The sequence below is a fragment of the Nematolebias whitei genome, chromosome 6 (assembly GCF_014905685.2).
Source record: "Nematolebias whitei isolate Nwh7 chromosome 6, NemWhi1, whole genome shotgun sequence".
Taxonomy (NCBI): Eukaryota; Metazoa; Chordata; class Actinopteri; order Cyprinodontiformes; family Rivulidae; genus Nematolebias; species Nematolebias whitei.
In genome coordinates this window covers 17535430-17559429 of record NC_056503.1, presented here as the reverse complement: position 1 = coordinate 17559429, position 24000 = coordinate 17535430, and positions in this window count along the sequence as shown.

The following is a 24000-nucleotide window of genomic DNA, read 5'->3' as shown; positions in this document are numbered from 1 at the left end:
TGATAGACGCTGTTTTGTAAATATTAAAACTTGAAAATGCAATCGTGTGTGGTGTCAGCAGAGGGTTGTTACACGGGCACTTCATCCGACAACCTTTTTCTCCTTAAAACTCTAGAAAACTGCCAACTTTTTACTCTTTGTATTTCTCTCATTTCTACTATTTCTTTTCAAACTCAGGGGTTCCTCCAACAGCAGTAGCAGTGACGGGACACGACGCTATTCATGCTTTTAAATCATTGACTGTACTCTAATTTGATGCGTTTTAGTCTTATTTTCTGACATGAATTGTTTTGTATTCTGTTTGTCTCCAGTGTTTGACCAGTCTCACCATTACTGTGCTAGATGATTATACTGTTTTTGAAATATTAAATGACTTCATTAAACCTTTGGGGGCACCCGTTCTTTGTAATTTTCTTCTAGAGTTCATAAACGGGATGAGGCACGCTGTCACTTTCACTGCTGAAGAAAGAGGTAATGAAGCGTATGAAATGAAAGAAACTATGTACACTGAAAGGTCATGTGACCATAGTGCAGTGATTAGAACTTCAGATCAAATGAGTGTGAGACCCCTCCAGCGGTGGTCCTTGAAGCAGATGCCTGTTGTTTTCTCACCTGTGAGTCGGCCCACAGCTGTGGTCTTGAGATTCATCAGATCAGCGCTGGGTCAGAGTTCACGTTCAAGATGATCCCTCATGTTTGATTTGGAAAGGATTGGGAGACCTGGCTGACCACGAGAACCTTGATATGAGTCAAGCAGGCATTAGTTTCTGGTTGAGTGTGCGAGAGTTGCTTTGTTGAAAGTGTACCAAGGTGCAGCCTCATGTGGGCCAACAGATGATGCAGTGCTGTACCCAATGGAGTTCCCTGAATCACTACCAGAAGAGACCTGAAGTCAACCACTATGACTTCCCTCCCATTGATGCCAGGAGTGACTGGGAGTCTTCACAACATTGGCAGGTTTGGTTTTCTGCCCTCAGAACAACAAAATATGAACACAATGGGTTTTTTTTTGGGGTGGGGATCATTCACAACTGAGATTCATTCATCATTAGTCCAAGCCCCCCAGTTATGGCACCACATAAACTCAACCTCCTCTGTTCTGACAGACTTCACTTGGGACAGGGGACCAATAATCTGGCAGGAGCCAGTCACTGTAACTGATTCCTAAAGTGTCCAGTGTCTGTGTTCAGATGGCAGAGGTTCTATAATGCTTGGTACACAGTACATGATCGTTCCTTGGTGTGGTTCATCGTGGGTGACTAGAACCTTCACAGCATGTGGGTGTCCCTCATGTACTCGTTGTTTCCAACGTCGAGTCTCTGTGAAATCTGGACACCCTCCCTACATGTTGGGGAGTTGTATCATACGATCCACAATGTGACCCATTTCAATCTCTGTCAAGTCATGGAAAAGTCCAACTTGATTTTGTGGCTCTGCTGGCATTCGCTCACTCTTTTTGTTTCACTATCAGGCACACTGGCAACTGCCTGATAACACTGTTGCCTTATTTGCGGTGACACCATTTTTGCCTTGTGGTGAAATGATTTACAAACCTGTTGCTGGTCTGCATGTGGACCTGGTGTGCATAACAGACCATTTATGTAAGGTTCTTAATCTTTCACTGTTGTCAGTGAGTGCCACCCTTTGGTGCCATGGTGGAAGAAAGACAACCGGTATGACAATGTCCTCCATTGCCAAGGAATTTGAACAGTAAATGTTTGTAGTTTTCGAGATATGTGTGAAAGGGATAGACCCTGGTGAGCGGAGGGAGCAATTTATCCACCATCTTGTGCAATGGCAGAGCCAGGGGGTGGCCAATGGTGGCCCTGGCCACCCCAATTATTTAAATAAACTATACAAACATTATAAAAATAAGTAAGCATAGTTTCCTCAAATAATAGGGATAGTCGGTTTACACACTGTGGCAACCATCTTGGATTTTAATGTAGTAACTCAATTATTGTAAGTGACTTTTCTTACACCTAGATTCAGCCACACACCAAAATGGAAGTTATGATCTCACTTTTTTATTATCATGTTCACAACAGGCGCTAATGGACGGTCAGAGGGTGTTTCTATTTTCCATTTTTCGCTCCTCAATGTGGAACAAAAATTGTTCCTGGCATCTGCAGAAAGTATATTTTTTGGCGCACTCTACTAATCCAGACATGAGTTATAGAGAGTCTATGACATAAATGAAAGGGAGCAGGACAGAGAGGACAAGAAACAGATTAGACCTAACCAATAAATTGAGCCCCGTTGCTCTGCCGCTCCCAAACCACACAACAAAAGCTGGTCAGATTATTGTGGCCATCTGAAAGTTCCTGTTTGTTCCTGCCACCGATAGGACAGAGGGTCAGCTTCATGAGGGTTACAAGAAGTGCATTAGAAGAGAGGGTTTAAGCGCACTATTAGACAATATCTTGAAACGAGGAGGTGGGTACTTGCATCACGACACAATGCATTTATGAGAAGAACATATTTAAGCTGCATTACAATCACGTTGAAAGGTTTTCCCTCTGATCTCTCTGCTGTGTCTGAGTAAATGTACAAGATTAAGGGCGGCACAACAAACTGAACAAAGAGGAATGGAACTGAGCTGTTGAGTCAATACTGAACACCACAGTTACTTTGAGAAACAGAGACAGGTGAAGACGAATGTTTGGATCAGTCCAGAGACAGATCAGACTTTGCTCCTGACGTTTTAGTGAATGTAACTGAGGATGTTTGTGCTTCTTAGGACCTATTGTATGACGACTTTATGCTCAAGCCTTTTTGTCCCTGCTCATGGAGCAAAAGGGGCGAATAGGAAATACTGTACCCAACATTTTTCAGTCAGGTCATCTGGACAGTTTCTTTTTTTTGTGCTGAAACGTTTTGCCTTCAATCCGGAAGGCTTCATCAGTCAAGGAAACACACAACACAAAACTGATTCTTCCCCCAACAGCTTACTCCTTACTTACTGATGAAGCAAATTACCTTGCTCTTCTACACAAGGGGTGAACACACTTTTTTAGCACTTAGGTTCAGCACTTAGCACAACCCTACACAATAACCTGGAGGCTAGTGCTAGCACGCTAGCTCCATAAACAAACAAACAAACAAACAAACAGACAAACAAACAAACAAACTCAGCAGTTCCCACTTTTCAAATACACAGTCAGTTCAAGGTTTTTTCACAAACAGACATCTAAAAGTTGAGAGCCATATCAGTTAGAAATGACAACATAGGCATTAGATAAAGGGCTTAATGGCTCAAAGCCTACCTGCAGCAGCTAGCCTAGCCTCTCTCGCACATAGCCTGGTTGACAGTATCACTGCATGCTCTGTTCCGGGACCAATAAATAAATAAATTTGTTCCTGTACTGGAAGCACAATCCGTACCATGCAACCGTATTCTGGGCGCAGGAGTGGTGTGCCCAGATGCTTCCTATCTCTTTTAACGAAGAGGAGTTACTGCGCATGAACAAATTTTAATGAGAATTTATGGGCAAAGATTCTTGCGCCCCCAGGGCAGAAATACATCATCAATCAGAGATGTTTTTGAAAGAAACAACTTTACTCATCATTAACTATAAAATAATTATCTTACACAACAACAATAACAACAAAAAAACATATATTTCAAAATATTTTTACTTTATAATTGAATTTTTTTTTTTTTTTTAGTCTTCAGAGTAATATGGTGAGTGGTTTGTGTTTCCTAGCACCCTCTATTGATCAGCTGCCACTGGTAGCTATAGCTACTTCACACGTCAGTGCCAGAACTCCAGAAGACACTGATTAGCTGGAATGAAAGTTCGCTGGTGATTTCATTGGTTGAATTTTTTACCTCTTCGTAAACTTCTGTTGTCGCTACACAAATCATGTGACACAGGTCTGTTTTGACTGAGGGAGGGGGTATATCTTCCTCCAGTTGCAAATCATGCGCTACATACAGACAGATTGTGACAGCTGTGCTCAGGCTGACAGTTTATTATAAAGCGGGAGATAACTAGATATTTTACTTGGGCATTTCCCCCATTGCCCTAACTGCACAGCATAGAGGGAACATTACGTATCATTGGGCACTTTTAATTGGTTATGCGGAAATTCCCAAGCATTTTTTGTGGTTATATGCAGTATACTCACGTATCATGTAGACTACAGAAATGCACCCTAGTAATTGTAGCTGGAGACCACTTACACAGCAGATCCTCCTATATTGGGGTGGGGGGGTCGGGGTCGGGGTGGGGGGTGTTCTGTCTGAAATCCACAACCATCTCCTTTGCCTTCTTCACAGTGATGTGAAGGTTGTTCTTCCTACACCAGCTCTCCAGGTGTTCCACCTCCTTCCTGTAGCTTGACTCATCATTGTTTGTGATGCATCCCACCACCATTTTATCATCTGCAAACTTTACAATATGACAGCCCGGATGGGTTTGGGTGCACAGTCATATGTGAGCAGAGTGAACAGGAGGGGGCTCAACACACAGCCCTGAGGGGAGCCAGTGTTGAGGGTTATGGTGGAGGAGGAGAAGTTGTGGATCCTCACAGATTGTGGTCTGTTTGTTAAGAAGTCCAGGACTCAGTTGCATATGGAGGGGCTTAGTCCTAGTGTGAGTAGTTTGTCCATCAGTGTCTGGGGAATCATGGCGTTGAAGGCAAATTTGAAGTCCACAAAGAGCACATGGATGTAGGAGTTCTTCTGCTCCAGGTGGATGAGAGCATTGTGGACCATAGAGGAGATGACATCCTCTGTTGATAGATTCTTGCAGTATGCATACTGGTGTGGGTCCTCGCTGATGTCGATAATAGCTTTGATGTGTGTTATGACCAGTCTTTCAAAGCATTTAGCAATCATCGGGATGAGTACTACAGGCCGGTAGTCATTCAAACCAGTTGCTGCAGAGGTTTTGGGAACTGGTATGATGGTGGCAGTCTTTAGGCAGGTGGTGAAAGTTGCCAGGGTGAGGGAGGAGTTAAGGATGTCGGCCAGCACCTTGGAGAGCTGATGGACATAGTCTTTTAGTACCTTCCCCGGGATGTTATCTGGGCCAGTTGCTTTGTGAGTATTAATCCTCCTGAAGTTACTCCTTACTTCTGCTGAGGTCACACTTTGGAACTCATCTTCTGGTGGTGAAGTGAGTATGGTGCTGGGTGGTCTGTTCAGGTCTTCATAGCATGCATAGGCCTGTTGAGAGCATCAGGCAGTCATGGGACCCTAGGGCATTGTGCACCTCTGCTTTTATAGTCTGTTATGCACTTAATGCCCCTCTACATGCTCTGTTAATCTTGTGAGGATAAATGTCCCTGGATATTATGTGCATGTGTTGCTTTGGTCCTCTTTATACAAGCATCCAGCTCATTCCTTGTCCTCCCCAGTTCCTATGAGTTGCCAGACTTGATGGCAGTGTCCTTGGCTTTCAGCAGGGTATGGACCTCTGCATTCATCCAAGGTTTCTGGTTTGGGTAGCACTTCACAATCCTGGTGGTGGTGACATCATCAACACACTTGTTGTATCCGAGGGCAGCAGATGTGTATGCCTCCAAAGCCAGTTCTTCCTCATTCATGGCAGCCTCACTGAAGATCTGCCAGCCTGTACATGCAAAACAGTCCTGCAGTATAAAGTCACTGTTGATGACCCACCCCCTGATGTTTTTTTTTGTGTTGGTCTGGACCGCTCAGCGGGAGAATGTAGACAGGGGTCATGAAGATGGATATGTGATCAGAAAAGCCGAGGTGCGGGTGGGGTATGGCTTTGCATGTGTCTCTCACATTGGTGTAAATACAGTTGAGTGTGTTATCTCCCCGTGCTGGAATGTGTACAATCTTGGAAGAGTGTCTTTCAGGTTTACATGGATAAAGTCACCAGCCACCACATAAAAAGCCCCCGGATGCTCTGGATAAATTGCTCTGAATGAATTGTTGCGCCGTGAGACCAACAATTTACTGCTGAGGTGGAGATGGAAGGACACTGACTAATGAGGTATTGGAAACAACTGAACTGACTGGGAACAGGTGAGAGTATAATGGATGGATTATGTATGACAGATGATGGATGATGGATGGTGGATGATGGATGGTGGATGATGGATGTATGAATGATGATGGATGGTGGATGATGGATGGTGGATGATGGATGTATGATGGATGGATGATGATGGATGGATGAATGATGATGGATGGTGGATGATGATGGATGATGGCTGGATGATGGTTGGATGATGATGGATGATAGATGGATGACTTATGATAAATGATGGATGATGGATGGATGATTGATAATGAATGGTGGATGATGGATGGATGATGGATGGATGATGAATGATGGATGGATGATGGATGGATGGTGATGGATGATGATGGATGATGGTTGGATGATTGATAGATGATGATGGATGATGGATGGATGCTGGATGGCGTGTGCTCCTATAATCCCCTGCAGCATATGGACAGTGAAGCCAGAGACAGAGACTTGCTCTGACTTAGAAATATGATTTGTTTCTTTCCTCTCTTTAATCTCCAACAAACACGCTGCTGTGTGTCCAAGCTAGCTGACCTCCCCATCATCATCGCCATCATCATCATTATAATCTTCATCATCAGTCCAACATCTCTTTACCTCTGTCACTTGTCTTCCCCCTCCCCCTTTTGCCTGCTGTCTAATTTCCTCTTAATCGATTCCTAATCCCACTAACATGTGGCTCCCCCCCCCCACCCCATAGCGTTACAACCAGGAGTCTCATTAAATCTGTGTGACCTTTGAACTAATTTTCAAAGGGCCATAAAGTTAACCCGATGAACTATTGTTTAAATTTTTATATTTAATTATTATATTATTCTTATTCTTATATTATTCTTATATTATTTTCTTTAAAAAATTGTAATGTTTTCAGTACTTGTGCCAAAATATTTACTCAAAGATGTGTTTTTTTTTCTACATGTATTCTATTTATGAGTCAGGAAAAAAACTTATATTTCATGTTTTCTTTGTTAATCCACAATTTTAATTCGATTTTCAGTTCAGTTCAGTTTATTTATATAGTGCCAAGTCAAAGCAGAAGTCGTCTCAGAAAACATTCATAATATATAAAAAGCAAGTTAATAACATTATTTTTCTGAGGAGCAGACTGCTTTGAGTTTAACTCCATCACAGACTCATCTTGAGCAAGCATGAAGGCGACAGTGGAAAGAAAAAACTCCCTCATGAGGAAGAAACTTTTAGCAGAACCAGGCTCAGGACAAGTGGCCATCTGCTTAGACCAGCTGGGTTTGAGAGGAACAGGAAGGAGGAACAGATACACAATGGCAGGCCCAGAACCACATGTTAACAGTTTTATTGTTGTAGTCTGGTCTCTCTTGAATGAGTCCTTGTGACTCAACAAGACTGCCTGTATACAATAAATAAATGTTAACTAAAACATATGAACATTCAAACTTTTAAACATCTTGACTTTATTACTAAATAAAATATAAAAGATAAATATGTTTAATATTAATTCAGACAGCTGAGACGATCTTCTGTTGGGATGCTTGAGAATCTGTCATAAAACTTCTGAGGACATTAGAGTGAAACTCCTTTGTGTGTCTAAAAAAGTTAAGTCTGGTCCTCTGGACATTCAAAAAAAAAAAAAAAAAAAAGCAAAACAACAACAAAAATGTAGAAAACGTTTCGTCTTTCATCCGAGAGACTTCCTCAGTCTGAGGAGCTGTTTTCAGCTCAGTCTCTTAAATAGCACCTTCTCAGAGTGGATCAACCAGTTTTGCTGCTGACAACCAAAACCAGCTGATCACATGCTCAAGAAGGACCATCAGCCTAACAATGGATCATTAGCACACTGATGGCTGTTTACTATTCACAGAGGGTTGAGTGATACTAGCAATCACAGCATTGTAAGAGGGGGACAGTTGAACCCGGAGGCCTCCACCCCTGTTTAATGATGGACGATTTCTTTTCACAAAGATGGCCTCCTTTACTCCTCTCTCAAACCATCGTTTCTCTCTATCCAGGATGAGAACATCTTCATCCCTGGAAAAGTGACCTTTGGCCTGGAGTTGAGTGTAGACCGCAGAATCCTGGCCTGATGATGTCGATCTTCTGTGCTGGTCCATCCTTTTGGCCAGTGGCTGTTTAGTTTCCTTGATGTAAGACTGATCACCCTCCTGACACTAAACAACATACACAATATTACTCTGTTTGTGCCGGGGGACTGGATCTTTGGGATGAACCAGTCTTTGCCGTAATGTATTTTGGGGTGAGCAGCTGGTTTTGGTTGTCAGCATCAAACTGGTTGATCCACTCTGAGAAGGTGCTATTTATAAGACTGAGCTGAATACAGCACCTCAGACTGAGGAAGTCTTTCGGATGGAAGACGAAACGTTTCTACATTTTTTGTTGTTTTGCTTCGTTTTTTTTTTTTTTAATGTCCAGAGGACCACATTTAACTTTATAGATTTTTCTACCTGGATTATTGAGCATGCATCAGGACCTTTGTGTGTGTATTTATTTATATCAAAGAAAAGCAGAAGAAATTGATGAACACAGAAACAACTGTTGATTGAGAAGTTCAAACTTTATTTTCTTCCATTCATTCATCTACTTTCTTCTGTCTGGAGGAGGTTCTAAAGGGTAACCCATACACTTCTCATCCATCTGCTCCAACAAGTTCTGGATCTTCTCTGAAGTCTCCTCCAAGTGGTATTCACTTGGAGAAGAAGGGAACCTAGAGCCATCTATAACAGCTGACTCGTGGTTCTACTCCTGCTACTCCTGGGTGACGGAGCTCCTCACATACACTGTGTAAATATTACACAAATCAGAGGCAATACCAGATTGTACTATTTAATATTCCGTGCTAAATTTCAGCATGACTCAGCTCCTGGCTTCATTCTGTACAACAATATCTGCCACAGAAACTCATATCTAGGAGCCAGTTTAATAACTTACAGCCATTATATCGGCTATAAAATCTCATTTTAATTCAAACAGGGATATCATTAGCTTCTGTTCTGGTTGGACCATTTTCACATAGAGGTAAATAAAAAAAAATCTGCTGACTCATGAAATGAGGCACATTTCCTTTTTTTTTTTTTTTCAGTTGGTACAACCGTAGAACACACAGCTTTGAGTCATCTTTACATTTTTATATACATTATTAGATAGCTTAATACAGTCTAATCTTATATTATTAATAATCTTTTTACAGGTTATACATATTCAGCCCTTACTATTGACTGTTTTGCCAATTTCTACAATGATGCTAAGTCTAGATGATGCCTTCCCTGGTTTTACCTCCCATCCCTCCATTGAATCATGTCGTCTTATTTCGCTCTATTGGGCTGAAACAGTCAGAGCAGAAAATTAAGAAATGCCTTTTTGCCTCAGCTCCCTCTTCACTACAACTGACCGGAGCAACACCCTTATTACTACAAAGTCCAGATCTGTTGGTCCATCTTACATAAATTAACACAGGTGTTTGATTTTTTTTTCCAAGCTAAAGGTAACTTAGGGAAATGTAAAAAAAAAAAAAGGCTGATAAAGAAGAAAAAAAAGCTAAAATTAGCAGAAAGAAGCATTAAGAAGCTGAACCAGAGCAAAAGCTGAAACGAGTAAACGGCTATAAACATCACAAAGGGTTGGAAGATTGTGAAGAGAGCTCCAGTCATTTTCAACGAGGGAAAACATGGCTGACAACGCTAAATTTAAGTGTAAACACAGCGAATGAATCAAAAGTCACAGCAGAAATGTCCAGACTGAGCCGAATGTTTCGATTCGAGTTGTTGAAGTGGAACAAAAACTGCAGAACGAGTTACGTGCTGAACAACATACAGAATAAAAACGGATCTCAACAATTAAAAACATTTACACCATTACACTCAAACCATCTGATTTGTTAATTATTACGCTTTGTTCCTCACAGAGACCCGACTGCTTGAGACCCAGCTGATCCCGTCAGATCCCTACAACGCAACAGCACCAGCCCGCCCTGAATCAAAGCCTTCGCCTGGTTTTATTCCAGGTGATAATTTGCTCAGTAAATATGATTTATGACGCTGCTGAATCCGGTTCTGCGGCTGCTGGTAACAGGATCAGCACACCATGAATGGATCAACTGGTGCTGACTGTCCACTGCTGCTCAGAGCTTTGCTGCAGATTACAACTTAACACCTGGTTAATATGTCTAATAGTAAAAGTCAGCCTGAGATTAATGATATGCTGGACTGAAACAGGTCTCTGGATTACAGGAGGTTTTGGCGTTGGGTTCCAGGAGAACCAGTAGATGTTTGAGTGCTGAGATGTTGACGCTATAACCTGCTCGTCCATCCTTCTTGGGCTCTAGCGTCATCAACTCTCAGGTCCCCCCCCCCCCCCCCTTCAGTGTTCCACCTGGTTCCACCTCTACCCTCAGTTTGTTATTCTTGCTGATCTAATTTGGAGAATGTCTCAAATCCTCTTAGTGTCCTGCTCCCTCAGCGCAACGCTAAGTGAATTAGACAGGATTACCGTCTCCCTCTTCCTCCTTCTTGTCCTCCTCCTCTTCATCCTTGCTGTCACCCTCTCCTCATCTTCTCCAAACTTGTTCGTCTATGTTTCTCCGGGCATGTCTCTTTTCATCGGTGGGATTAAAGACTTCTCCCTCTGCAAATGACAAATTGGTTCTTAACACCACCCCCCCCCCCCCCCACACACACACACACACCACCACCACCACCCCCACCTCCGGTGACAGATGCTCTCACAGGCCGAGTCCATCATGAAATATGAAGAACTGTTTATTAAACTTTGACTTTGAACAATAAAAGATAAAACTGAAGAGATTGGAGATCAGATGAAACTGACAGAAGAAGCCAGAAAAGACGAGTGACTAGCTGTGAAACTGTGACGTAGTCTCACCTGGCGTCCACTCGCTCGTTAGTGAGTCAGACATTTTGTGTTATGATCTGTGCACGTTTTGAGTTTATTAGATTTATTATCTCTTGTTGTTCACCCAAAAATGTTAAGTCAGGTCCTCTGGACAGATTCTTCTTGGATGAAACTATCGGCTTTCATCCAAAAGACTTCATCAGTCTGAGGCCATGCCACAAACTCAGTCCTTTAGTAAGTAAGTAAAGTTTATTTATAAAGCGCTTATCAGAGACATAAAATCACAAAGCGCAGCCTTTAAACAGAACCTTCTCATTGTGGATCAACCAGTTTGCTGGGACATCCAGAACTAGTTGTTCACGTGCAAAAGGAGGAGCATCAGTCTAACGATCGATCGCCAGTAATCTAACAATTGATCGTTAGTGCCCTGATGGCTGCTTGTTATTCACAGAACTAACCTGAGGCAAACCTGGCCAAAGTGGTTCAAAATATAAATAATAGTAGTATTTTTAGTATGTTTTTAGTATTTTAGTAGTATTTTTAGTAGTTTTTTTTAGTATTTCTGTAGTATTTTTAGTATGTTTTAGTATTTTAGTAGTATTTTTAATATGCTTTTAGTATTTTACTGCATGCTTTGGTATTTCTTGTTGTTATTTTTGCGAATTGAGATGGTTCTTCTCGTCATAAGCATTTCATTACATTGTTGACCTTGTGTTGATTTTACATTTGACAAATAAACCAAACCTGAAATGTCCTGATGCATGCTCAGTCAAGTAAATAAATCCAAAAAGGTTAAGTCAGGTCATCTGGACGATTCTTCTTGCTTAGTTCTGTGAATAGCAAGCTGCCATCAGGACACTAACGATCGTTAGACTGATGCTCCTCCTTTTGCATGTGAACAACTAGTTCTGGATGTCCCAGCAAACTGGTTGATCCACTATGAGAAGGTTCTGAGTTTGTGGCATGGCCTCAGACTGATGAAGTCTTTTGGATAAAAGACGAAACGTTTCAACCAAGAAGAATCTGTCCTGAGGACCTGACTGAACTTTATTGGATTTGTTTACCAGGATGATTGAACATGTGTCAGGACCTTATTGGTTATCCTCTCTGTGTTGTGAGTTCTGTTACCTGTCATCAGGCCACTTCCCTCCTCGTGCCACACCCACAAAACCAGTTGTTCCATGCAGAAATAATCTGTAGATATTAATTTGAGTTACAGCTCACTTGCTCCAGGATTTAGTTGTTGTCCCTTCCTGATGCAACCACGGTCCTGGGCAGATGGGAGTTTAGGGCTTTGCTCAAGGGCCCAGAGGGGCAAATGAGGGTAGAGACCTCACCTTTACCACCCACATTTTGATGTTACAGTCAGCAGAGGGGGGTGGGGGATTTGAACCGACGACCGACCTTCCATTAACAGGTTTAGTTCTCTGACCGCTGCCCCCCCCCCCCCCCCAGTTACAGTCATAGTAATAGTGTAAAATAGTACAGCAGAACAAAAAATGGTTTCAAATATGTGTAAATAAAGTTTATATAAGTGTTATGGAAACATTTTGTTTACATTCTCTCAGTGATATTCTGTTGTCCATTAACACATTTTGCTGCATGTGACACCTGACTGAATATTTAATGTTTCATTATAAGTTTGTGTTGGAAATGTAAAAACATCTGTCCGGTCCCTACTTTAGTACTAGTTACCATGAAGTCCTGAGTGAGTCAAACCCGGTCTAATAATCTGACTTCCTGTCTGAGGTGTTGACCTTTGACCCTCTGGTTCCGACATGTTTGCTTCCTGCTGGCTTCCTGTATTTTCTATCATCTTCTGAGATTAAACAAAAAGATAATTGTACTATTTTCCTCTCTTTTCTTTATTCCATTCTTTGTCCTCACCCTCTCCATCACTCTTTTTCACTCTCTGTCTTTTCATCTGCGGGCCTCCTCTCTAACCCCCCTCCCTCCCTCCCACCCTCCCTCCCTTCACTCCTCCTTTACTTTCAGTAATTCCAAAGTTGCCTCTCTCTCCCGCTCGCTCATGTAGCTCGCCCTAATCCAGCTCTGACCTCAATCCCGTGATGTAACGGACCATGTGACGTGGCCAGGAACGCAGGGAGGGACAGAAAAGACAAGAGACACGGGGACAGGGGACGGAAAGTGAAGGAACATGATAATCCTCAGTGTTGGAGCCGCAGACCAATCACAAACTGATGGGGGGGGGGGGGAGATATCCATTAAGTTACAAATATATTAGTCAGACGCAGATTGATGCACACACACACATACGTGCGCACGTGCACACACACACACATGCTGGTTGGAAACAAGAAGACAACATGTTTGTTCCGTGTTTTCTGTTTTTTCAGTGTGTTTGTGACAGGCAGCTTCAAACTTGTACAAATATTTACATTCTGACTGTTTAAAATTGTTTAAACTGTTTGTTTTGAAAAATAAAATTATTTTGTGCATATCAAACAAACATGTCAATTTATGTATATGTACATAAATATATTACGTATATTACCGGTACATTTGGCAGTAATCCAAAAATGCTGGTGTAAAATTTACGCAACAAAAAAATGAATTTATAAATGAAAAGCATAACATTTCCTAAAAGGATAAATAATAATTAATGACTCAACTTCATGCAAAATTTTGGGTCGATATTTATAAAACCCTCTGAGCTTTAGTTGATTAGTTGTGGGGGCCATCTTGAATTGGGCGGACACAAAAAGCTCATCAGCTGTAAAGGTGTAACGTCAATGGTCTTTTTGAGTGTTCCATTGAAATTCACTCAGCAGTTTATGAGATATTTTGCTAACAGACAAATAGGCTGAGTCCCAGATTTCAAACAACGATGTTATGTAGCGTGTTGCACTCAAAGTTTGTGTTGGGGACGATGCTCAGCTACAACCAGAGCGAATTTTAACTCAATATCTGTTGAATTGAACGAATCACATCCTGTTTGTGTTTTCACAGTTGCTTTGCTGCAGCGGCCATCTTGAATCGAGTTAACTCCAAACGTTACCCAGCTGTAGCTGAACACCCAATGAATAAATTCTGAGAGTTTCAATAAAATCTGTTCAGTGGTTCATGAAACATTTAGATAAAAATATAGAAAATGTTCACACTCAGGCAACATTATCTCTCCATTTGCTTTCAGCAGCGGGTGATAATAAGTATACAAAGTTGTGGTATTTATTTTATTTTTAAATAATGTGTCAATTTTTTTATTTAATTCCAATAATCAACATCACAGCTAAATAAAAAGAGGTGTTTTATGTATTATATAACTTTATAACTTGAAAAATCTTCATATTCATCCGAAAGCACACATTGCCCATTGTCAGAAGTTTACACATCAGATATTAAAGAGGGGAAATAATTTATAAACAACAACATATAAACTCCATTTAACCATTATAACAAAATCCTGCATCACAAAGACCGGATTATTTATAAGAATATTAATTAAATAAAAATAATGAAAGAACACAGCAAATAATTTTCTGTGATTTGGCAGTTTGGGAGTTAAGTTGTGTTTATTGTTGCAAACGTCATAATAATTAAAACATTTTGAAATAGCAATCCATGAGAAGTTTGGACAATTATTATCTTACCTGTTCTAGATAGACCTTTGAATGGCCCCAGTTTGAAGAAACAATTCTGCTCAAATCTATGAAGTAAGTTTGTCCAAGCAAAGCCAAGATCAAGATCGCTTCAAATAACTCCATCTTGAAAACATTATAATATTTATAGCAGTTTATGTGAACGTGGTTTGACAAACCTTTTCATTGCGGTCAGCTTCACAATACATGTTTATTTATATAAATGACGTATTTTTCAGACTAAGGCGCACTGGATTATAAGGTGCATCAAGCGAAACAAAACAGTCAGATAAGTCAAACTTTATTCAACTCATTCACGATAACCACATAAAATCGGTTTGAGGTCAATAAGCACAACTAGAATTAATACATAAGGCTCACTGTCGATTTTTGAGAAAATTAAAGGATTTTAAGTGCGCCTTATAGTCCAACAAATATGGTATGTGGTTATTTTCAAGCGCACACTGTGTCAGCAGCAGCTAGCTTCAGCTGCTCTTGTGCAGCATCTGGAAGGAATTTCATAATTTTGCTGAAATTGCTGTCCTGACCTCATCCTCCATACAACAAATGGAGGATCTGCTTGGAATTGCTGTTTAGTTCAGAGTGAGTGGAGCTGGTGAGCAGCATGAGGAGGAGGTGCCAGGTTGTTGTGGCTGTGTATGGTTCTTCCACATGCTACTGAGGCCCCTGTTTGTTAATGAATAAATAGCTAGTATGTCTTGTTTCTTCAGACTTCAATCATCCAGTTCAACACATAGCAAGAGTTAATAGCAGAAAACATTGTTTGGGACTGGTAGAGAACATTTGGAAAGTTTTTCAACCCACAAACTCAACTCTGCTGCTCAACCTACAACAGCATTTGTACTACAAATTACTCCATCAGGGGAAATAAACAGGCTTCTCATTGGTATGGGATTATTTGCTATGAAGCATTGTTACCAAAAAAAACCACCCCCACAACCAACACTTTTTTGGTACTTTTGTCCCAAGTTTAGTACTTCCTGGTTTTAAGAAGGGTGCATGTATCTCCGTGTCATTCTTCTATGGACAAATTACCCATTCCTGTGTGTTGCGCTCTCAACGATAACTGTCCACAAGGTTTTCTTATGCTGAATGAAGATTTTAGATATATGAAAAATCAATAATTTAAGAAGAAATTCATATTTCAAACATCTATTACAGTACTAAGCCTTTTAATTTAACTTGAAACATTTTTCACTTTGAATTTTTGTGGTAACAGCTATGACAGCTATGACAGCTATGGGCGGTATGGTGACGCAGTTGGTAGAGCTGCCAAAGATCATCGGATTGAATCCCGGTCCGCGGGCCTTTCTGGGTGGAGTTTGCATGTTCTCTCCGTGCATGCGTTGGTTTTCTCCGGGTACTCCGGTGTTCTTCCACAGACCAAAAACATGCATGTTAGGCTGATTGGTAACTAAATTGTCCCTAGGTGTGAATGAGAGAGAGAATGGTTGTTTGTCTCGTTTGTCTCTATGTGGCCCTGTGATGGACTGGAGACCTGTCCAGTTGTCCCCTGCCTCTCACACAGTAATTGCTGAATATGGACACCAGTGACACCTGTGACCTGAAAAGTAAGAAGCTAGTAAAGATAAAAGATGGATGGATGGATGGATAGATGAGTTTAACCTAGTTTACACTTTTCTCAGATATCCACTGTATTCATTCTAGATAGAAAATGTGGAGATATCTGCGGTGAAAAGTGACAGACAAAAATGGTAAAAGTATATTTTAAGTATTTAAAATGCAACAAATGCATTTTTTTATAAACAACATGTTTATTTAGAGACGAACTGAATTATGAACACGTGATCTGAGGATCCTCTTCTAAATGTGGGGAGCAGTGGAGAGCGTCCTGTGCTCCAGCATCAACTTGTGGCATGGAGGCTGCACAGCTGCAGAAAGAAAAGCTTTGCAGAGAGTGGTGAAGGCTGCACAGAAGATGTTGGAGTCAGTCTCCCCACCATCACAGACATCTACACCTCCAGATGCAGGAAGAGGGCCACCTGCATCATGAAGGACCCCACTCACCCAGCACACACACTTTTTGCCCCACTCCCCTCAGGAAGGAGGTTGAGGAGCATTAAGTGTAGAACCACTAGACTGAGGAACAGCTTCTACCCTGAGGCTGTTAGACTCATGAATCTCTAACTAGAATAATCACTGTGAAAAATCACATCATGTTGCTGCTGATCTGTTTCAGTGTTGCTGCTGATCTGTTTCATGTTGAGGTGTTCATGCGTGCTCATCTGCTCACACAGACTCATGCTCATGTTCGTGCTGATGTTCGAAGTAATGTTTTTATGCTATTAGTGCTTAGTGTATTTTTAGTTGATGTTTTTCTTAGTTCATATCTTAGATGTTATCATTGTTTTTCTTTTACATTTTATTGTTGGATGTAACTGGGACCCTGTGTACATAATTTTGTTCCACCACATGTACCACATGAGGTGCGAATGACAATAAAGAATCTCTGACTCTGACTCTAAATAAAGCAGCTTGGCGTATACAAGCCTGCTGACAATCATTTACATCTCTCTCATTCTCTATGCTCTCACATCTAGTTTCTTCTATTTTTATGGACAAATATTTAAGAGGGCTGCTCTCATACACATACTACTTTTCTAGGACTTTCTTATTACACAAAACAAGTCTGAAACTTTAAATTAAAATGGACCCACTGAGCCTACAATTTTAAAACCCTCTTTCGGAGCACTATGAGACTGACGTGTTACTTTTATAAAATCTTGATTTTACCGAGCACAGCCTTAGCTGGCCTCCACTCACACACATAAAATACATCTGTTTTTTTCATTCATTCAACCTTTATTTAAACAGAGAAGTCACATGTATTTAAACAGATAAATCACATTGAGCCTCGAAGGCTCATTTACAAGTGAGACCTGTTTGGACAGACATTAAGTGATGAAAAGTAATACATAGGGTTTGGAGACAAAAAAATCCCAACATGCTCCTAATCTTTGACTGAAGGTTAACAGCATGATAATGAAAAGACCTTGCATATGAGCACATAATGACACCAACATTCCATGAGTGTGTGTGTGTGTGGGGGGGGGGGTGGGGGCACGCAAGGGCGGTGAGCATGTCCAGAGACAACGCACAAAGGCACTGCAGAGTTCAGATAAAATAGCTCAGTTCACTTCCCTCTGTACACTCAGGAGGTGTCCTGAGGACCAAGGATGAATCCAAAGTGTCCTGAAATGATGACAGAATGTTTATTCAGCCGGCCCCTCTGACTGGTCTGTAGACTTCCTCGGTAGGAGGGGATGGAGGGGCAGAGCTTAAGGTTTACAAAACTTCCAGGCAAATTAAGATAAGATGGCCTGTCAAGGCCAGTCAGGGAGCCAAATTCAGATAAACACGATGGTTTTGGGGACATCTGACATCTACCTTGAGTCTGTGTCGGTTCTCTCGGTTCCGAAACGTCCAAATTAAATGGCCACACCATTGGACCGTGCCTGAGAGTATTCTCCAAGTTCTGCTCCATTCTGCCAAAAGCATTTGAGTCTGGGTGCTTGAGGCACGAACTAAGTCATCACGTAAGGCAGGAAGCCTGATCGGGTCCAAATTTGCTGCCGACGACTTCCTTAAACCAGGTAGCAGCCGAATCCAAAAAGTAGGAAACCAGTTATCATAAATCCAATTATAAATGTGTCCTTAACATCCACGAATGAAGCAGAGATAGACACATCATCAAATCTTCCAAGTCAATGAGATATCCAGCTGCGTGCGAGCCAACAGGGTAAATCGGCTCACTTAAAGCCTGTCTTCTCCTCGAAGAAATGTTATCAACTGTGTTGAGGGACCACCTGACCAAATCCATAGCAGAATTATGATTCAGAAGATTGACAGAAGAGAGGCTCTAAGCAGTTTCACAGACAGGACAGAGCAAAGCAAAGCGGAGAGGGAGAGGAGGAGAACGTGTCCACCCTTGACAAGAGCAAGTGCTGAAATGGTTTTGTTGTTCTTAATTTCTTAACCTAGATTTTTGGTGTAAACAAATTATAAGACATAAATTGTCTCAAAGTTTTCCTCCACTTTACTTTTCTGTGCCTTTAACGAGGTAGGATAAACCGTGTTCACACTTTGAAGCCCAAGAGATGGCCCTTTGATCAAAAGTAAGATAAAGTGTTTGATGAAGGGTCCTCACAACGGAACCCTAAGGGCCAACTTTTGCGCAGGTTTATCAGAACTGCCGGCTGAAACTACATCATCAGAACTGTGGCCTATCTGCAAAACGCTCATGGATCAATCTCAACACCTTGACGTCAAATGCAAATGTAATCATGTTTTTGAATGTGCTTGCTGGTAGAGTTTTTTGATGTCTCAAATTGTGTCCTGATAGAACAAGATGTGAAAGATCTTTTTTTTGTAATACCACTATCTAACCTCATGGTTCTTCCCTTTATCTATCTAAAAGTATTCTGATAAAGTATCTTTATCTTTATATCTTTATATATATATATATATATATATATATATAAACCACTACTTACTACTTGTACTACTATTCCAACTTCATAGTTTTTCACTTATCGTAGCGCTTCAGGGTACAGATCCCCCACGATAAATGAGGGACTACTGTACTTAACTGTGCATTGACAATAAAGTTGATTCAGATTCCGATAATTGGACTTTGCCTCTCTATTGTCTTTGATGTTAATATTTACTAGGATGTTGCAATATTTTATTCTCACTGAAGACTTAGTTCTTATAGTCACTGTTTGTGTGAGCACAAGAGACAACCTGCCCTTGAGAGAAAATATTGAAACTATTAAGTTTAAAAAAATAAGAACACCATTTATAAACTCACTCTTCTAAATGCATTTGTGCACATTTGTAGTTTGTATAACTGCCAAAGTGGTGTTACATTATGGTATAAATGTGTTCAAAGTAATCTAGTGGCTTCACGGAGCAAAGGTTACGTTAAAGTTCCTCCCAGCATCTTTTCCAGCTTCAATCAATCTTCCCAGCTTAAACCAGAAGCTCCAGTTCTTGTTAAACAGCATGTTGCTGTACTGAGTATTGCTGCTTTGCTCGCTGACTAACAGGTTGTCCTGAAGGCCGAACATGGATAATCCCTGGGAGCGGTTCCAAACCTCCCCCACCTTTGAGTTCTGCAGCCCCCCCCCCCCCCCCCCACTCAACATATCTGGGCCTCATTGCAGTGACCTCAGTGGGCCAGGCCTGACGGGACCAGTCCACTACGAGATCCTGCCACCTGGACAAAGTCAAGTTAATTTGAGGCTGATCGTCCTGTTCCATGAGCTTGTTGTACATGATTATCTCATGCTGTATTCATTCATACCCATCTGCTCACTACAGACTCATGTTCAGGCTGCTGTTTAACATACCATATTATTTTACATTATTAGTGTTTAGCGTATATCTTAGATCTTTTAGAGTATAGTTTAGTGTTTGTTTAGCATATATCTTAGCATATATCTTAGATCCTTATATACTGTTTCATTTTATACTTTATATTTTTGCTATTTTTGAGTGTAACTGGGACTTTGAGTACACAGTTTGGTGTTTTAGTTTCAGCTCACAGTGTGAATGTTTATGAAGCGTTCACAATACTGTGGTCCATTTTTCTTCCATACATTTTGCAGCACCTTTCTCATTCTACAGTTTTTGTGCTACTTCAACCAATCATACATCAAAACATTCATCAGATCTTTCAGGACAATCCTGCAATGACTTTTGGTATTGGTGCAACTTTAGCTTTTTGAAATATTTAGCCTTTTCTGTCATTTTTTTCCTCATCAAAAATTAATTGAGCTCTTTTTACACCCTTCATTCCTTTAGATCTGTTTACAACCTTTTACTGCTCCTTTCACATTTTGTTCTGATCCAGCTTCTTTCAGCTTCCTTGTGCAAATTTAAAGTTTTTCAGCTACTTTCAGATAATTTCTGCTGTTTTTTTCAGCTGTTTTGTGCTCCTTTCAGATTCTTTCTGCTCACTAAAACATTTTTGTGCTTATTATAACTTATTTTTGCTAATTTCATCTTGTTCTGCTCCTTTCAGTTTATTTCTGCAAGTTTCACCTTTTTCTGCTATTTCAGCTACTGAAAAAACAGTTTGATGCCAATTTTAACTTTTTCAGTTAATTCCATATTTTTTGCACTCATTTAAAGTTTTTTTTAGCCTAATTCAGCAAAAAATATGCTCGCTCTACTTCCTTCTGGTAGTTTAAGTTTCTTTTTGCCATTTTAGCTACTTTTCAGCTGTTTTTTGTGATAATTCAGCTATTTTTTTTTTTGGGGGGGGGGGGGTGATAATTTCCACTTTTTGTGCTCAGTTTTGCTTCTTTCAGCCCAATTCGGCAAACGTGTGCTCTTTCTGCTTTCTTCTGCTAATTTAAGCTTGTTCTACAGTTTCAGCTACCTTTTTAGCTTTTTTAGCTAATTTCAGCCATTTTCAAATAAAACCAAGTTTTTCATAGTAAATGCAGCTACTTCCAGTCTAATAAACTTATTTCTGCCAATTTTAGGTTGTTTTGCTCCTTTCAGCATTTTTCTGCTAGTTTCATCCCTTTCTGCTATTTCAGCTACTATTTTGCTGTTTTGATGCTAATTTTAGCCTTTTCAGCTAATTCCACATTTTTTTAAACTTCTTTCGGCCTTTTCAGCTACTTTTTGCTAATTTCAATTTTTTTTTAGCTAGTTTCCTATTTCTTGTGCTCATTTCTGCTAATGGATACCTAATTCAGCAAAAACATGTTCTTTCTGTTTTCTTCTGCTAACTAAGTCTTGTTCTTTATTTTCAGCCATAATTCAGCATGTTTTTTAATAAGTGCTATGCGTTGTCATTGTATGTTTCTATACAATGATGAAATTAATTAGTTAGTTAGTTTTAGCTAATTTCAGCTGTTTTTCAGCCAGTTCTTCAGCAGTAAGCATTCACATTGCATTTTTGTGGGAAATGCAATTTCTCTAGAATAAACACTTGTGTCTGAAGTGATGCACTGCTAAAACTTAATTTACACATCGTAAAGGCTGTGATGACATTCTTAAAAGGGGCCCTATTAGTTTGGGGAAAGACTCAAAAGTTGTAGCATCTCTTGAAACTCATCCAGCAGAGGTTTTAAAATATTTCTAACACAAAACTGAAGGCAGTGTGAATCATAGCATTTGCATGAATGAACATTTTGGGGATTGGAGCTGCTTGAAGGAAGTAAAGCTTGTTTGAACATGTCTGACTGGATAGACCATTATTAGCATGTTTACACGATTCAAGTGTGCTCACTGCCAAAATGGAAACTTGTCGAATTAAAACACCTCCGATCTTCAAAGTTTTGTATCAATTCATGTAACTTTGGCATTGGTGCTTTAAAATGATGTTCACATGAACCTCCTTGAAGCTGTTCTAAGATGGTGGCGATCCACTTTGGTCTGGGTCGCCTAGTTGTCAGAAGATCAAAACTGAACTCTGAACTGTGGCTGTTCAAAGAGCAGTTTACACTGAGCTCCACTTCAAACTGGACAAGGTGGTATCTCACTGGGCACTGGCTGGTGAAGTGTAGTACAACTCAAAATTGCAAGAAAATTGTCAACATTTCCAGCTGGATTCTGGGTGTTTGCAGCCGAGCGACCAGCGAGCCACGTAGCCACACGCCGACAGGACAAATTTGGAAAATCCCAGCCGGTTTTCACTCAGTGAGCTCTTGCATTTATTTTTTTTATTAACATTTATTTAACCAGGCAAATCAGATCAATCCACCTTACTGATCTATGCTCCTCCACTTTAATTGCAACCAAACTCAACTTGTGTGTCACCCATGACCCCCTCCTTTCCCCCCGTCATTTACATCTGTCCCTCTCTGCTTTGTGACCCCTCCCGCACCATTCAACACACAAATACTGTACCAGTTGGGCTCTAATCTGGGGTGGTCCTGCTCCCCCATAACCTCCTCCAGCACACACACACACACACACATCTCTTTTTTCCTCAGCCTCAACCCACTCCCCTTTTTCTTTCTCCCCACCCTCCTTCCACCCGTCCACCACCCCTCCATCCCAATCCCAGCACTGTGTTAATCTGGTGCTGGTCTGATGGTCAGCACTTTGAGCAGCAGACAGACAGATTGGCTGTAATCCCCTGAGTGCCACAGATGGAGCTGCACTATGCAGACCTTGGGGAAGGTGAACGCACTGTGGTCCACACACAAACACACACACACACACACACACACACACACACATGTATATGCACACAATGACACACATAGACAAAGACATACAATTAGAGAGAGAAAAAATAAACTATGTAGATTTCTCCTCCATTGGACATTCGGAGTCCATTACAGAAGCAAATAGGCCAAAGATGTGATAATCTGTGGCTGCAGACCCACGAGACCTCCTTCACCAAAACACTAAAAGGTTTCTGCTGAACTAAAATACACAATGTGCATGAAAAACAAGAGGCTCCGTTTACTCGTTCAAAACCTAAGTGGAAAATGTATTTTTAGACGTTACACATGTCAAACACTAATATCTAAACACCCCCCAGCCAAATATAAAATTATTATTTTTTAAATACTGCTACTGCTGTTAAATGAGCTTGGACTATTTTTTTAAATCCAACAATGAATTTATGTTTAATTGACATATTTAAAAAAATAAAAATAAATTTAGGTACTTTAATTATTGTGTAGACATTTTATGTTTTTATATGATCAGACTCAACAGCCGATGAAGAGTTCATCAGTTTTTATCATTAATGTGTCTGACACAACAAGCGGTACGCCGATGCCCCCCATCGATGAGGGTTCTGGATAGCGAATGTAGTTTTTAAGATGAGTGTTTTTCTGGACTGGAATTGAACAGGGAATAAAGCAAACCTTGATGTTTTTGGTGCAAGATATTCAAGTAGGGAGGAGTTACTCTGTGGAGAAGAACTTGTTGCTTGTCCAAGGTGGTGGATGGATCCTAGTGAGTGAAAGGAGCAATTTTATCCACCGCCAGATGCAGTGGTGGAGCCAAAGGGTGGCTAGTGGTGGCCAAATTAATATTTGGATACCCCAGTCATTTGAAGAAATTAAACTTTTAAGTAATATAAAAACTAGAAAACATAGTTTCCTCAAAGGAATGCAGCTACACACCAGAATGCAAGTCTGCACGTCGCTTTTTAAAAAATTATACAACTCACAATTTTTAACCCTTAAGGCAGCAGTCATCTTGGATTTTGATGTGACAACTCAGTTTTGGATAGGGAACTTTCTATGCCTGGATGCAGCTACACACCAAAATGTGAGTCAGTCTCTCACTTATTTTTCAAGTGATCGTGCAACGTGAACAGAAGAGCGTTATTTCCAGTTCCCTCTTCACTCTGAAACGGGAGGACACTAATGGTACAGCAAGTATTCATGATAATATCAGCAGACATCTCTTGTCTAAGAAAGGTGGAGATTTGTCACAAAGCAGAAATAAATCTGAATGATTTCATTGATTTCATATTGTCTAACCAGCACCAACACTGAACAGTCTCCAGGAGGAGTGGACCAATACACAGG